We start from the raw sequence: 13910 nt of genomic DNA on the forward strand, positions 1-13910 counted from the left end.
TCAGTTTTGTCAGCAAAGTAGTTGGCAAGATCATGGGGGATTCATTCATTCATTCAATCGTATTTATTGAGTGTTTACTGTGTGCAGAGCACTGTACTAAGCGCTTGGGAAGTACAAATCGGCAACATACAGAGATGGTCCCTACCCAACAACGGGCTCACAGTCTAGAAGGGGGAGACAGACAACAAAACAAAACATGTGGACGGGTGTCAAGTCATCAGAATAAATAGAAGTAAAGCTAGATGCACATCATTAACAAAATAAATGGAATAGTAAATATGTACAAGTAAAATAAATACAGCAATAAATCTGTACAAACATATAGAAAGTGGTGGGAGCACTAGGGCTTTGGAGCTGGGTGACAGATGACTAGGACCTAAAATGCTGAGGGTTAATCCGGGTGACAGATTGGAGGAGGTGGGCTTCCAGGAAAGTCTCTGCAAATGAGGAGGTCGGATGAATTTGGGGAGAGAGGGAGATCCAAGCCTAAGGAACAGATGGCGAAAGGGCAGCAGGGTTGCCACGTTACCATGGTACTTACCGTGTTAATCCAATCACTCATCCTATTCCGCCTGGATTACTATATCAACCTTTTTCCTGACCCCCTTGCCTCCTGTCTCTTCCCACTCCAGTCTAAATTTCATTCTGCTGCCCGGATCACTTTTCTACAGAATAGTTCAGGACGTGTTTCCCCGTTCCTCAAGAACCTCCAGTGGTTGCCCATCCACCTGCTCATCAAACAGAAACTCCTCATCTTTGACTTTAAAGCACTCAATCACCCTGCACCCTCCTTCCTCACCTTGCTACTCTTCTACTCCAATGCGGCTCACCCACTGCACTCTTTTAATGCTAACCTTCTCACTTTAGTTCGATCTCATCCACCTCACCACCGACCTCTCACCTATGTCCTGCCTTTGACCTGGAATTCATTCAATCGTATTTATTGAGCGATTACTGTGTGCAGAGCACTGTACTAAGTGCTTGGGAAGTCCAAGTTGGCAACACATAGAGATGGTCCCTACCCAACAGTGGGCTCACAGTCTAGAAAGGGGAGACAGAGAACAAAGCAAAACATATTAACAAAATAAAATAAATGGAATAAATATGTACAAATAAAATAAATAGAGCAATAAATATATACAAACATATATCCATATATACAGGTGATGTGGGGAAGGGAAGGAGGTAAGGCAGGGGGGTTGGGGAGGGGCAAGAGGGGGAGAGGGGGCTCAGTGTGGGAAGGCCTCCTGGAGGAGGTGAGCTCTCAATAGGGCCTTGAAGGGAGGAAGAGAGCTAGCTTGGCGGATGGGCAAAGGGAGGGCATTCCAGGCCCGGGGGAGGACGTGGGCCGGGGGTCGATGGCGGGACAGGCGAGAACGAGTTACGGTGAGGAGATTAGCAGCGGAGGAGCGGAGGGTGCGGGCTGGGCTGGAGAAGGACAGAAGGGAGGTGAGGTAGGAGGGGGCGAGGGGATGGACAGCCTTGAAGCCCAGGGTGAGGAGTTTTTGCCTGATGAGTAGGTTGATTGGTAGCCACTGGGGATTTTTGAGGAGGGGAGTAACATGCTCAGAGCGTTTCTGGACAAAGGCAATCCGGGCAGCGGCGTGAAGTATGGATTGAAGTGGGGAGAGACAGGAGGATGGGAGATCAGAGAGGAGGCTGACTCTTCTACTCCAATACACCTCAGCCACTACACTAACCTTCTCACTGTAGTTCGATCTCGTCTCCCTCACCGCCGAACTCTCACTTACATCCTGCCTTTGACCTGGAATCCCCTCTCTCCTCGTATCCCACACACAATTACTCTCTCCCCATTCAAAGCCTTCATGAAGGTACTTCTTCTCCAAGGGGCCTTCCCTGACTAAGCCCTCCTTTCCTCTTCCCCAACTCCCTTCTGCTTAGCCCTGATTTGTTCCCTTTATTCATCCCCCTACAGAGCCCCACGGTACTTACGTACATATTAACTATTCTACTTATTTTGTTAATGATGTGCATATAGCTTTAATTCTATTTGCTCTGACGACTTTGACACCTGTCTACATGTTTTGTTTTGTTTTCTGCCTCCCCCTTCTAGACTGCGAGCCTGCTGCCGGGTAGGGACCATTTCTATATGTTGCCACTTGTAATAACTATAATGATGGTATTTATTAAGTGCTTACTTAATAGTGCAAAGCACTGTTTCAAGCGCTGGGGAGGTTACAAGGTGATCAGGTTGTCCCATGGGGGGCTCACAGTCTTAATCCCCCTTTTACAGAAGAGGGAACAGGCACAGAGAAGTTAAGTGACTGGCCTAAAGTCACACAGCTGACAATTAGCGGAGCTGGGATTTGAACCCATGACCCCTGACTCCAAAGCCCGTGCTCTTTCCACTGACTTTCCAAGAGCTTAGTACAGTGCTCTGCACACAGTAAGCGCTCAATAAATACGATTGAATGAATGAAAATGAATATCTGTAGTTTATTGATTTATATTAATGTCTGCCTCCCCCTCTAGACTGTAAGCTCGTTGTGGCCAGAGAATGTGTCTCTTGTTGTACTGTCCTCTCCCAAGCACTTAGTACAGTGCTCTGCCAGCAGTAAGTGCTCAATAAATATGATTGACCGTCTGACTGACCTCACCTGGCTCCAGAGCCCTTGGCTGTGAGAGTGGTGATCTGGGCAATCGCGCCAACTGCAACCTCAGAGGCCAAATGCTAACTGCCTGATTAGCAACTGTTAGTGGGAGAGGCTCCCTGGCCATCCATGGAAACTGCCGGTCTCACCTCCACAACATCGCCAAGATCCGCCCTTTCCTCTCCATCCAAACCGCTACCCTGCTGGTTCAAGCTCTCATCCTATCCCGTCTGGACTACTGCATCAGCCTTCTCTCTGATCTCCCATCCTCGTGTCTCTCCCCACTTCAATCCATACTTCATGCTGCTGCCCGGATTGTCTTTGTCCAGAAACACTCTGGGCATGTCGCTCCCCTCCTCAAAAATCTCCAGTGGCTACCAATCAATCTGTGCATCAGGCAGAAACTCCTCACCCTCGGCTTCAAGGCTGTCCATCACCTCGCCCCCTCCTACCTCACCTCCCTTCTCTCCTTCTCCAGCCCAGCCCGCACCCTCCGCTCCTCCGCCGCTAATCTCCTCACCGTACCTCGTTCTCGCCTGTCCCGCCGTCGACCCCCGGCCCACGTCCTCCCCTGGGCCTGGAATGCCCTCCCTCTGCCCATCCGCCAAGCTAGCTCTCTTCCTTCCTTCAAGGCCCTACTGAGAGCTCACCTCCTCCAGGAGGTCTTCCCAGACTGAGCCCCCTCCTTCCTCTCCCCCCATGACCCCTGCCCTACCTCCTTCCCCTCCCCACAGCACCTGTATATATATATATATATATATATATATATATATATATATATATATATGTTTGTACATCTTTATTACTCTATTTATTTTACCTGTACATATTTATTCTATTTATTTTATTCTGTTAATATGTTTTGTTTTGTTGTCTGTCTCCCCCTTCTAGACTGTGACCCCACTGTTGGGTAGGGACCGTCTCTATATGTTGCCAACTTGGACTTTCCAAGCGCTTAGTACAGTGCTCTGCACACAGGAAGCGCTCAATAAATACGATTGAGTGAATGAATGAATAGTACAGTGCTCTGCACACAGTAAGCGCTCAATAAATACGATTGAATGAATGAATGAATGAATAATATCCGTCTCTGTCGGCCAGGGGATGGTGGGGCCGGGGGGCAGTGTGGAGATCAGGGGTGGCTCCTCTTTAGAGAAGCAGCGTGGCTCAGTGGAAAGAGCATGGGCTTTGGAGTCAGAGGTCATGGGTTCGAATCCCGGCTCCGCCAAATGTCTGCTGTGTGACCTTGGGCAAGTCACTTAACTTCTCAGAGCCTCAGTTACCTCATCTGTCAAGTGGGGATTAAGATTGTGAGCCCCACGTGGGACAACCTGATCACCTTGTATCCCCCCCAGCGTTTAGAACAGTGCTTTGCACATAGTAAGAGCTTAACAAATGCCATTATTATTATTTAGGCACTCATCGGTTGTATCTGGGAGACGGCATGGAGGTAGGGCCCTATGCAGCATGATTTAATGATGTCACACGTCCCAAGGGGGCCCCTGCAAAAATCTACTAGCCCTAGAGGCATTTAACATGGCCCTGAGAGAGTGGAAGGGGCAAACGACCGGGAGATGTTGGTTAGGAAGAACGGAGCTGGCTCAGGAGCAAAGGTTGATTTCCTACTGAACTCTAGCTCCACGGGAAACTCCCGAGAATTAAATTTCACTTTACAAATGACATGCGGCCAACCCTCAATCAATCAATCAATCAATCAATCAATCGTATTTATTGAGCGCTTACTATGTGCAGAGCACTGTACTAAGCACTTGGGAAGTACAAATTGGCAACACGTAGAGACAGTCCCTACCCAACAGTGGGCTCACAGTCTAAAAGGGGGAGACAGAGAACAGAACCAAACATACCAACAAAATAAAATAAATAGGATAGAAATGTACAAGTAAGATAAATAAATAAATAAATAGAGTAATAAATATGTACAACCATATATGCATATATGCAGGTGCTGTGGGGAAGGGAAGGAGGTAAGACGGGGGGATGGAGAGGGGGGTGAGGGGGAGAGGAAGGAAGGGGCTCAGTCTGGGAAGGCCTCCTGGAGGAGGTGAGCTCTCAGCAGGGTCTTGAAGGGAGGAAGAGAGCTAGCTTGGAGGATGGGCAGAGGGATTGGGGGCATTCCGGGCCAGGGGGAGGACGTGGGCCGGGGGTCGATGGCGGGACAGGCGAGAACGAGGCCTAACGGTGAGGAGATTAGCGGCGGAGGAGCGGAGGGTGCGGGCTGGGCTGGAGAAGGAGAGAAGGGAGGTGAGGTAGGAGGGGGCGAGGTGATCAATCTCCAATTTTCACCTGATCCATCCTCCAGGAGCAGTGTGGCCTAGTGGATAGAACACAGGCCTGGGGGTCTGAGGACTTGGCTGCTGGGTGACAATGGATAAGTCGCTTCGCTTCATTCATAATAATAATAATGATGGCATTTATTAAAGGTTACTATGTGCAAAGCACTGCTCTAAGCGCTGGGGGGGATACAAGGTGATCCCCACCTGGGGATCACAGTCTTAATCCCCATTTTACAGATGAGGTAACTGAGACACGGATAAGTGACTTGCCCAAAGTCACACAGCTGACAATTGGCAGAACCGGGATTTGAACCCAGGACCTCTGGCTCCAAAGCCCGGGCTCTTTCCACTGAGCCACGCTGCTTTCATTCATTCAATCGTATTTACTGAGCGCTTACTGTGTGCAGAGCACTGTACTAGGCGCTTGGGAAGTACAAGTCGGCAACATATAGAGACGGTCCCTACCCAACAACGGGCTTCTTGTGCCTCAGTTTCCTCATCGGTAAAATGGGGATTTAATACCTGTTCTCCCTCATAATAAGACTATGAGCCCCATATAGGACAGAGACTGTGTCTGACCTGATTAACTTGTCTCTACCAAGTGCTTAGAATAGTGCTTGGCACATTGTAAGTGCTTAAATTCAACGATAACAATGATAATGATGATAATAATGATAATAACAATAATAAATGCTCCTGGGTGACAAACTGGTTAGGCCACATTAAGACCCTGAAAATGGAGGAATAGTCAATTCTTAGTCAATTGAATTACTATACCAGGATTATTGTAAGAAAAGTAAACAATTATCCACATTTTAGCACTAAGTCAGGATGTTGAGTTTTATCCATGTTAAGCCAAATAAATCAGTTAAATTTCTCAATAAGTTCTAATTTATCTGATCTGTCTCTTCATGTTCTAAAACAATGCAGATTTACTATAATCACCACTGTTTTTGACGAGAAAATGATCAGATGTAAAAAGGGTGACCAATCGATGGTCTAGAAATCAGGTGAAGGGCCAGTAGGATAATAATTGTAGTTATTATTGAATTTAAGACGGATGAAAATGGAAAATGTTTTTTTAATTATGTCTGAAATAACCTTTCAAATATTTGAAATATTAAATTGTCTTGGCATACTCTGCCTGCTGGAAGATTAATGATGTTTAAGGAATCACTAAATTAAACTCAATTATGTATTGGAATCATTGCTATATTTCACACCCATCATGACCAGCACTCCAAATTCTTCTTATAAAGAGCTTATAACTATAGCACAAAAATGCATTTTTTCTAATTATCATGAGACTGCTTTTTCTTAAGATTCACTTGGTAAATCCTGTACATTTCTAAGGGTTTTTTTGTAATTGAAATTAATATGTTGGGACCCTGGGAAAGAACACCGTCATCTTAACTTCCATTTTGATTCCACAGTCGTGGCCTGTAAAATCTTAGTCTTAAAATTAAGTATACTATATACTTAATATACTTAATATAGTATACTATACTATTAAGTATACTGTATGCTTAATAAACTTGATAGGCTCAATGGAAAGAGCACGGGCTTTGGAGTTGGAGGTCAGGGGTTCAAATCCCAGCTCCCCCACATGTCAGCTGTGTGACTTTGGGCAAGTCACTTAACTTCTCTGGGCCTCAGTTAGCTCATCTGTAAAATGGGGATTAAGACTGTGAACCCCTTGGGACAACCTGATCACCTTATAACCTCCCCAGCACTTAGAACAGTGCTTTGCACATAGTAAGCGCCTAATAAATGCCATGATTATTATTATTATTATTATACTATATAAGTATACTATAAAATTCATAGAACTCATAGGACACTGAAGATAAGAAAACAAACGTTCGAAAGATACAAGAACTAAGCCGCACAAAACTTCTCTTCCTTGCCTCTCTCGGGGAAGCAGCGTGGCTCAGTGGAACGAGCCCGGGCTTTGGAGTCAGAGGTCATGGGTTCAAATCCCGGCTCCGCCACTTGTCAGCTGTGTGACTTTGGGCAAGTCACTTCACTTCTCTGTGCTTCAGTGACCTCATCTGGAAAATGGGGATTAAGACTGTGAGCCCCCTGCGGGACAACCCGTTCACCTTGTAACCTCTCCAGCACTTAGAACAGTGCTTTGCACATAGGAAGCGCTTAATAAATGCCATTATTATTATTATTATTATTATTATTATTATTGCAGCTCTTGGGCTTCTGTTCCCACCACTCCTTGTGCACAATGGGCCGCCTACTTGAGGTTCAGATGCTGGCCCTAACTCTTCTCCACATTCCCGAGAAACCCCATTCATTCAATCGTATTTATTGAGCGCTTACTGTGTGCAGAGCCCTGTACTAAGCGCTTGACCTCCATCCCAGTCCACCTCCCACCACCCAGGCGGGACAAAGAAAAGCAGCCACAGCCTGGTGATGCCACCTCAAAACCTCAGAAAGAACGTGGCATCTGCTGCTGTGCTGCTCTGTTTTTGTCTTTATGTCGTCTTAGTGCTTTATTTCATCTCTACTTATGCATCTTAGAGAAGCAGCGTGGCTCAGGGGAAAGAGCATGGGTTCGGGAGTCAGAGGTCATGGGTTCAAATCCAGGCTCCCTCACATAATAATAATAATAACGGTATTTGTTAAGCGCTTACTATGTGTAAAGCACTGTTCTAAGCGCTGTGGGGGGATACGAGGTGATCAGGTTGTCCCACATGGGGCTCACAGTCTTAATCCCCATTTTACAGATGAGGGAACTGAAGCACAGAGAAGTGAAGTGATTTGCCCAAAGTCACACAGCTGCCAATTGGCGGAGCCAGGATTTGAACCCTTGACCTCTGACTCCAAAGCCCGGGCTCTTTCCACGGAGCCACACATGCCTGCTGTGTGACCTTGGGCAAGTCACTTAACTTCTCTGAGCCTCCGTTACCTCATCTGTAAAATGGGGATTAAAACTGTGAGCCCCCCGCGGGACAAAGTGATCACCTTGTATCCCCCCCAGCACTTAGAACAGTGCTTCTAGACTCCTTCTAGACTGTGAGCCCACTGTTGAGTAGGGACTGTCTCTATATGTTGCCAACTTGTACTTCCCAAGCGCTTAGTACAGTGCTCTGCACACAGTAAGCACTCAATAAATACAATTGATTGATTGCTTTGCACATTTTAAGTGCTTAACAAATGCTGTTATTATTATTATTGTTATCTGTCCCCATTCAGCTCTCCTCAAGGGACAGGGATTGATAGAGCACGGGCCAGCGAGTCAGAAGATCATGGGTTCCGTTCCCGGCTCCACCACTCGTCAGCTGTGTGACCTTTGGAAAATCACTTCACTTCTCTGTGCCTCAGTCACCTCATCTATAAAATATGGGTTGAGACTTTGGAGCCCACGTGGGACAGGGACTGTGTCCAACCCAATTTGCTTGTATCCACCCCATTGCTTAACACAGTGCCTGGCACAGGGTAAGTGCTTAACAAATACCATAGTATTATTATTATTAATAATAATAATGGCATTTGTTGAGCGCTTACTATGTGCGAAGCACTGTTCTAAGCGCTGGGGGGGATACAAGGTGATCAGGTTGTCCCACGGGGGGCTCAGAGTCTTAATCCCCATTTTACAGATGAGGTGACTGAGGCACAGAGAACTTCAGTGACTTGCCCAAAGTCACACAGCTGACAGCTGACATACCTCAACTTGGGGAGATGCATTTTTCAATGAAGAGCTATTTATATATATATATTTTTTTTTAAAAAAAGGAAAAATCATCCAAAAGAAACTGGCCTTCCCAGACTGAGCCCCTTCCTTCCTCTCCCCCTCGTCCCTCTCTCCATCCCCTCCATCTTACCTCCTTCCCTTCCCCACAGCACCTGTATATATGTATATATGTTTGTACATATTTATTATTCTATTTATTTATTTATTTTACTTGTACATTTCTATTCTATTTACTTTATTTTGTTAGTATGTTTGGTTTTGTTCTCTGTCTCCCCCTTTTAGACTGTGAGCCTACTGTTGGGTAGGGACCGTCTCTATATGTTGCCAACTTGTACTTCCCAAGTGCTTAGTACAGTGCTCTGCACACAGTAAGCGCTCAATAAATACTATTGATTGATTGATTGATTGATTGATTGATTGATTGAAGTGGCAGAGCCGGGATTGCATTTGAACTCATGACCAATTATTAATTCCCAACTGTGTATTCTCTCCCAGTACTTAGTACAGTGCTTTATACTTGCAGCATGGTTCAGTGGAAAGAGCACAGCAAGGGCTTTGGAGTCAGTGGTCACGGGTTCAAATCCCCGCTCTGCCAATTGTCAGCTGTGTGACTTTGGGCAAGTCACTTCACTTCTCTGGGCCTCAGTTACCTCATCTGTAAAATGGGGATTAAGCCTGTGAGCCCCCCGTGGGACTAACCTGATCATCTCGTAATCTCCCCAGCGCTTAGAACGGCGTTTTGCACATAGTAAGCGCTTAATAAATGCCATCATTATTATTATTATTATTAAAAACTACTACTATATCATCATTTCTCCATCCAAACTGCTACCACGTTAAGACTTAACCACATTAATACGCTTACCACGTTACCACGTTAATCCCTCTTCCTATCCCACCTGGATTACTGTATCGGCCTCCTTGCCTCCTGTCTCTCCCCACTCCAGTCCATACTTCACTCTTCTGCCTGGATCATTTTTCTACAAAAACATTCAGGACATGTTTCCCCACTCCTCAAGAAAATACAATGGTTGCCCATCCACCTTTGCAACAAACAGAAACTCCCCGTTAGCTTTGACGCAGTCGATCACCTTGCCCCTTTTTCCTTCACCTCCCTATTCTCCTATTGAGAAGCAGCATGGCTCAGTGGAAAGAGCCCGGGCTTTGGAGTCAGAGGGCATGGGTTCTAATCCCAGCTCCGCCAATTGTCGGCTGTGTGACTTTGGGCAAGTCACTTCACTTCTCTGGGCCTCGGTTACCTCATCTGTAAAATGGGGATTAAGACTGTGAGCCCCCCGTGGGACAACCTGATCACCTCGTAACCTCCCCAGCGCTTAGAACAGTGCTTTGCACATAGTAAGCACTTAATAAATGCCATTATTATTATTATTATTATTATTACAACCCAACCCACACACGTTTCGTTCTTCTAATGTTAACCTTTTCACGGGGCCTTAATCTCATTTATCTCGCCACCAACACTCGCCCACGTCCTGCCTCTGACATGCAATGCCTTCCCTCCTCAAATCCAACAGGCAATTCCTCTCCCCCCACTTCAAAACCTTATTGAAGCCATATTTCCTTCAAGAGGCCATCCCTGACTAAGCCCCCCTTTCCTCTTCTCCCAGTCCCTTCCAAGTCACCCTGATTTGCTCTCATTATTCATCCCCACCCCAACCCCACAGCCCATAAAATGATGATTGCATTCGTTAAGCGCTTACTACGTGCAAAGCACTGTTCTAAGCGCCCGGGGGATACAAGGTGATCAGGATGGCCCACGTGGGGCTCACAGTCTTAATCCCCATTTTACAGATGAGGGAACTGAGGCCTAGAGAAGTGAAGTGACTTGCCCAAACTCACACAGCTGACAATTGGCGGAGCCGGGATTTGAACCTCTGACTCCACCTCTGACTCCAAAGCCCGGGATCTTTCCACTGGGCCACACTGCTTCTTTATGTACACATCTGTAATTCATTTATTCATTTATATTAATGCCTGTCTCCCCTTCTCGACTGTAAGCTTGTGGAAGGCAGGGGATGTGAATGTGTCTGTTTATTGTCGTATTATAAATAATACTAAAACATACTAAGCGCTTAACAAATACCGACATTATTATTATTATAATTAATAAAATAAATTCAGTAATAAATGTGTACAAACATACACAAGTCCTGTGGGGATAAGAAGGGGGTAGGGCAGTGGGAGGGAGGGGGGTGATGAGGAGGGGCAGAGGAGGAGAGGAAAAAAAGGGGGGGCTTATTTGTTAAGCATTTACTATGTGCTAGCACTGTTCTAAGCGCTGGGGTAGATACAAGGTCATCAGGTTGTCCCACATGAGGCTCACAGTCTTAACCCCCATTTTACAGATGAGGGAACTGATTCCCAGAGAAGTGAAGTGACTCACCCACGGTCACACCGAATTGTGATAATAATGTTGGTATTTGTTAAGCGCTTACTATGTGCCAAGCACTGTTCTAAGCGCAGGGGTAGATACAAGGTCATCAGGTTGACCCACGGGGGGCTCACAGTCTTCATCCCCATTTTACAGATGAGGGAACTGAGGCCCAGAGAAGTGAAGTGACTTGCCTAAAGTCACACAGCTAAGTGGCGGCGCCGGGATTTGAATCAATCAATCGTATTTATTGAGCGCTTACTGTGTGCAGAGCACTGTACTAAGCACTTGGGAAGTATAAGTTGGCAACATATAGACAGTCCCTACCCAACAGTGGGCTCACAGTCTAGAAGGGGATTTGAACCCACGACCTCTGACTCCAAAGCCCGGGCTCTTTCCACTGAGCCACGTTGTACTTTCCAAGTGCTCTGCACACAGTAAGCGCTCAAGACATACGATTGAATCAATGAAGGGGGCAGAGCCGGGATTAGAACCCATGACCTTCGGACTCCCAGCCCCATGCTCTATCCACTAAGCCAGTACAGCGCTCAGTACAGAGTGAAAGCTCAATAAACATTACTGATTAACCTCCACCGTCACCCGGGCCCCACTATTCTATTTATTTTGTTAATGTGGTGTAACTAGCTTTATTTCTATTTGTTCTGATGACTTGACACCCGTCCACATGTTTTGTTTTATTTTGTTTTGTGTGTCTCCCCCTTCTAGACTGTGAGCCCACTGTTGGGTGGGGGCCGTCTCTATACGTTACCGACTTGTACTTCCCAAGTGCTTAGTACAGTGCTCTGCACACAGTAAGCGCTCAATAAATATGATTGAATGAATGAATGGAGGCCACTACATTCCCACTGCCAGCCTCAGGTTTCGCGGCACCTCCAGGGATGGACGGAAGGACCTCGGGGCCACTCACCGACTGACTGGGCTAGGAAGGCTGGGGAGGGCGGCCAGGACATCAACGGGCAGGTGGCTCCATCTTGGTTGCTATGGAAACCGGAGGATGCTCGGAAGGGCGGTGTCATGGCCTAACCCAGCCCCACTCCTCTTATCCTCTCCTCCTCCTCCTCCTCCTCCTCCTCCTCCTCATCAATCGTATTTATTGAGCGCTTACTATGAGCAGAGCACTGTACTAAGCGCTTGGGAAGTACAAATTGGCAACATATAGAGACAGTCCCTACCCAACAGTGGGCTCACAGTGGGCTCCTCCTTCTCCTCGTCCTCCCCATCGCTCCCCTCCTTCCAGCACTTGCGTATATTCATTCATTCAATCGTATTTATTGAGCGCTTACCGTGTGCAGAGCACGGTATATTTGTACATATCTATTTGATTAATGATGTGCATATATCACGTTCTATTTAAGTCTATTTATCTAATATCTAATGATCTAATTAGGTTATATTAGATTATATATCTAATTAGATTATATGGTCTAATATCGAATAGATGATTCTGTTCATCTATTTTGATGATGATGATGATGATGATGATAATAATAATAATAATAATAATGATAATAATAATAATAATAATGGTATTTGTTAAGCACTCACTATATGCCAAGCACTGTTCTAAGCGCTGGGAGGGGGAGAATACAAGGTAATCAGATTATCCCATGGTGGGGGGGGGGGAAATGCAAGGTAATCAGATTGTCCCATGGGGAGTGCTCACAGTCTCCACCTCATCTGTAAAATGTAAATGTAAATGTGTAAATGTGTATATATGTATATATGTTTGTATGGATTTATTACTCTATTTTATTTGTACATATTTATTCTATTTATTTATTTTGTTAGCATGTTTTGTTTTGTTCTCTGTCTCCCCCTTCTAGGCTGTGAGCCCACTTTTGGGTAGGGACCGTCTCTATATGTTACCAACTTGTACTTCCCAAGCGCTTAGTACAGTGCTCTGCACACAGTAAGCACTCAATAAATATGATTGAATGAATGAGTGAATAAATGTAAATGTAAAATTCATTCATTCATTCAATCATCTTTAATCAATCAATCGTATTTATTGAGCGCTTACTGTGTGCACAGCACTGTACTAAGCACTTGGGAAGTGCAAGTTGGCAACATAAAGAGATGGTCCCTACCCAACAGTGGGCTCACAGTCTAGACTTCCATAGTTAGAGGGTGGGAGACTGAGAATGAGCGGCCAAAGAGCCAGAAGAGGACAATGACAGCGAAGCCAACGTTGGATAATGTTTCAAGGAGAAGGAAAATTTACTGATAATGTTCCAGAAATGGAAATAAACCCATTGAATTGCTCACTTAAGTCGTCCACTGACAAAAGTGGGATTAGAAATCAGAGCTCTTCCTTGTGGGGCCTCAGCTCCTTTCACTAAAATACACTACCTCCACTCTCCACACTTGGGGGGGTTACAATCTAGTAGATTGAAAAAATGGACACAATGAATGGTCAAATACATAGTAGGTAAAAGAGTAGGGGTCTACACTTAAATGACAAATGCATAAGTAAGCAATTAAACAATCAATTTAGCAAATAATAAACGGAAAACCCCATTAGTGCTAAAATGGCTGATGGGGTGGTGTGGGGGAATGAATGGCATGACCAGGAAGGTGAGGGATTCGTCAAGGAAGGAGGCCTCTTTGGAGGCGGTGGCTTTTTGGGAAGGCTTTGAATCGATCAATCAATCAGTGGTATTTTATTGAACACTCGCTCTGTGCACAGCGTGGTACTAAATGTTGGGGGGAGTACAATATAGTTGGTAGACACGCTCCCTCCTCACTAGGAGCTTGGAGTCTAGAAGGAGAGAGAGACACTAAAATTAATTACAGACACACAGGAGGCAGCTTTAGGATACGGACAGAATCAATCAATCAATCAATCAATTGTATTTATTGAGCACTTACTGTGTGCAGAGCACTGG

General features: G+C 45.6%; 1 protein-coding gene across 1 annotated transcript in view; it reads right to left on the bottom strand.

Moving 5' to 3' along the window:
• The window catches only part of LRRIQ3 (leucine rich repeats and IQ motif containing 3), a 141456-nt gene extending 129461 nt beyond the window's left edge, over positions 1-11995 (bottom strand). The window contains exon 1 of the mRNA XM_038745812.1: positions 11933-11995. The gene's annotated coding sequence lies outside the window, so the exon portion shown is untranslated. The remainder of the gene's footprint in view (positions 1-11932) is intronic.
• Between the last annotated feature and the right edge of the window lie 1915 nt (positions 11996-13910).

This window comes from Tachyglossus aculeatus, chromosome 4, assembly GCF_015852505.1.
Source record: "Tachyglossus aculeatus isolate mTacAcu1 chromosome 4, mTacAcu1.pri, whole genome shotgun sequence".
NCBI lineage: Eukaryota > Metazoa > Chordata > Mammalia > Monotremata > Tachyglossidae > Tachyglossus > Tachyglossus aculeatus.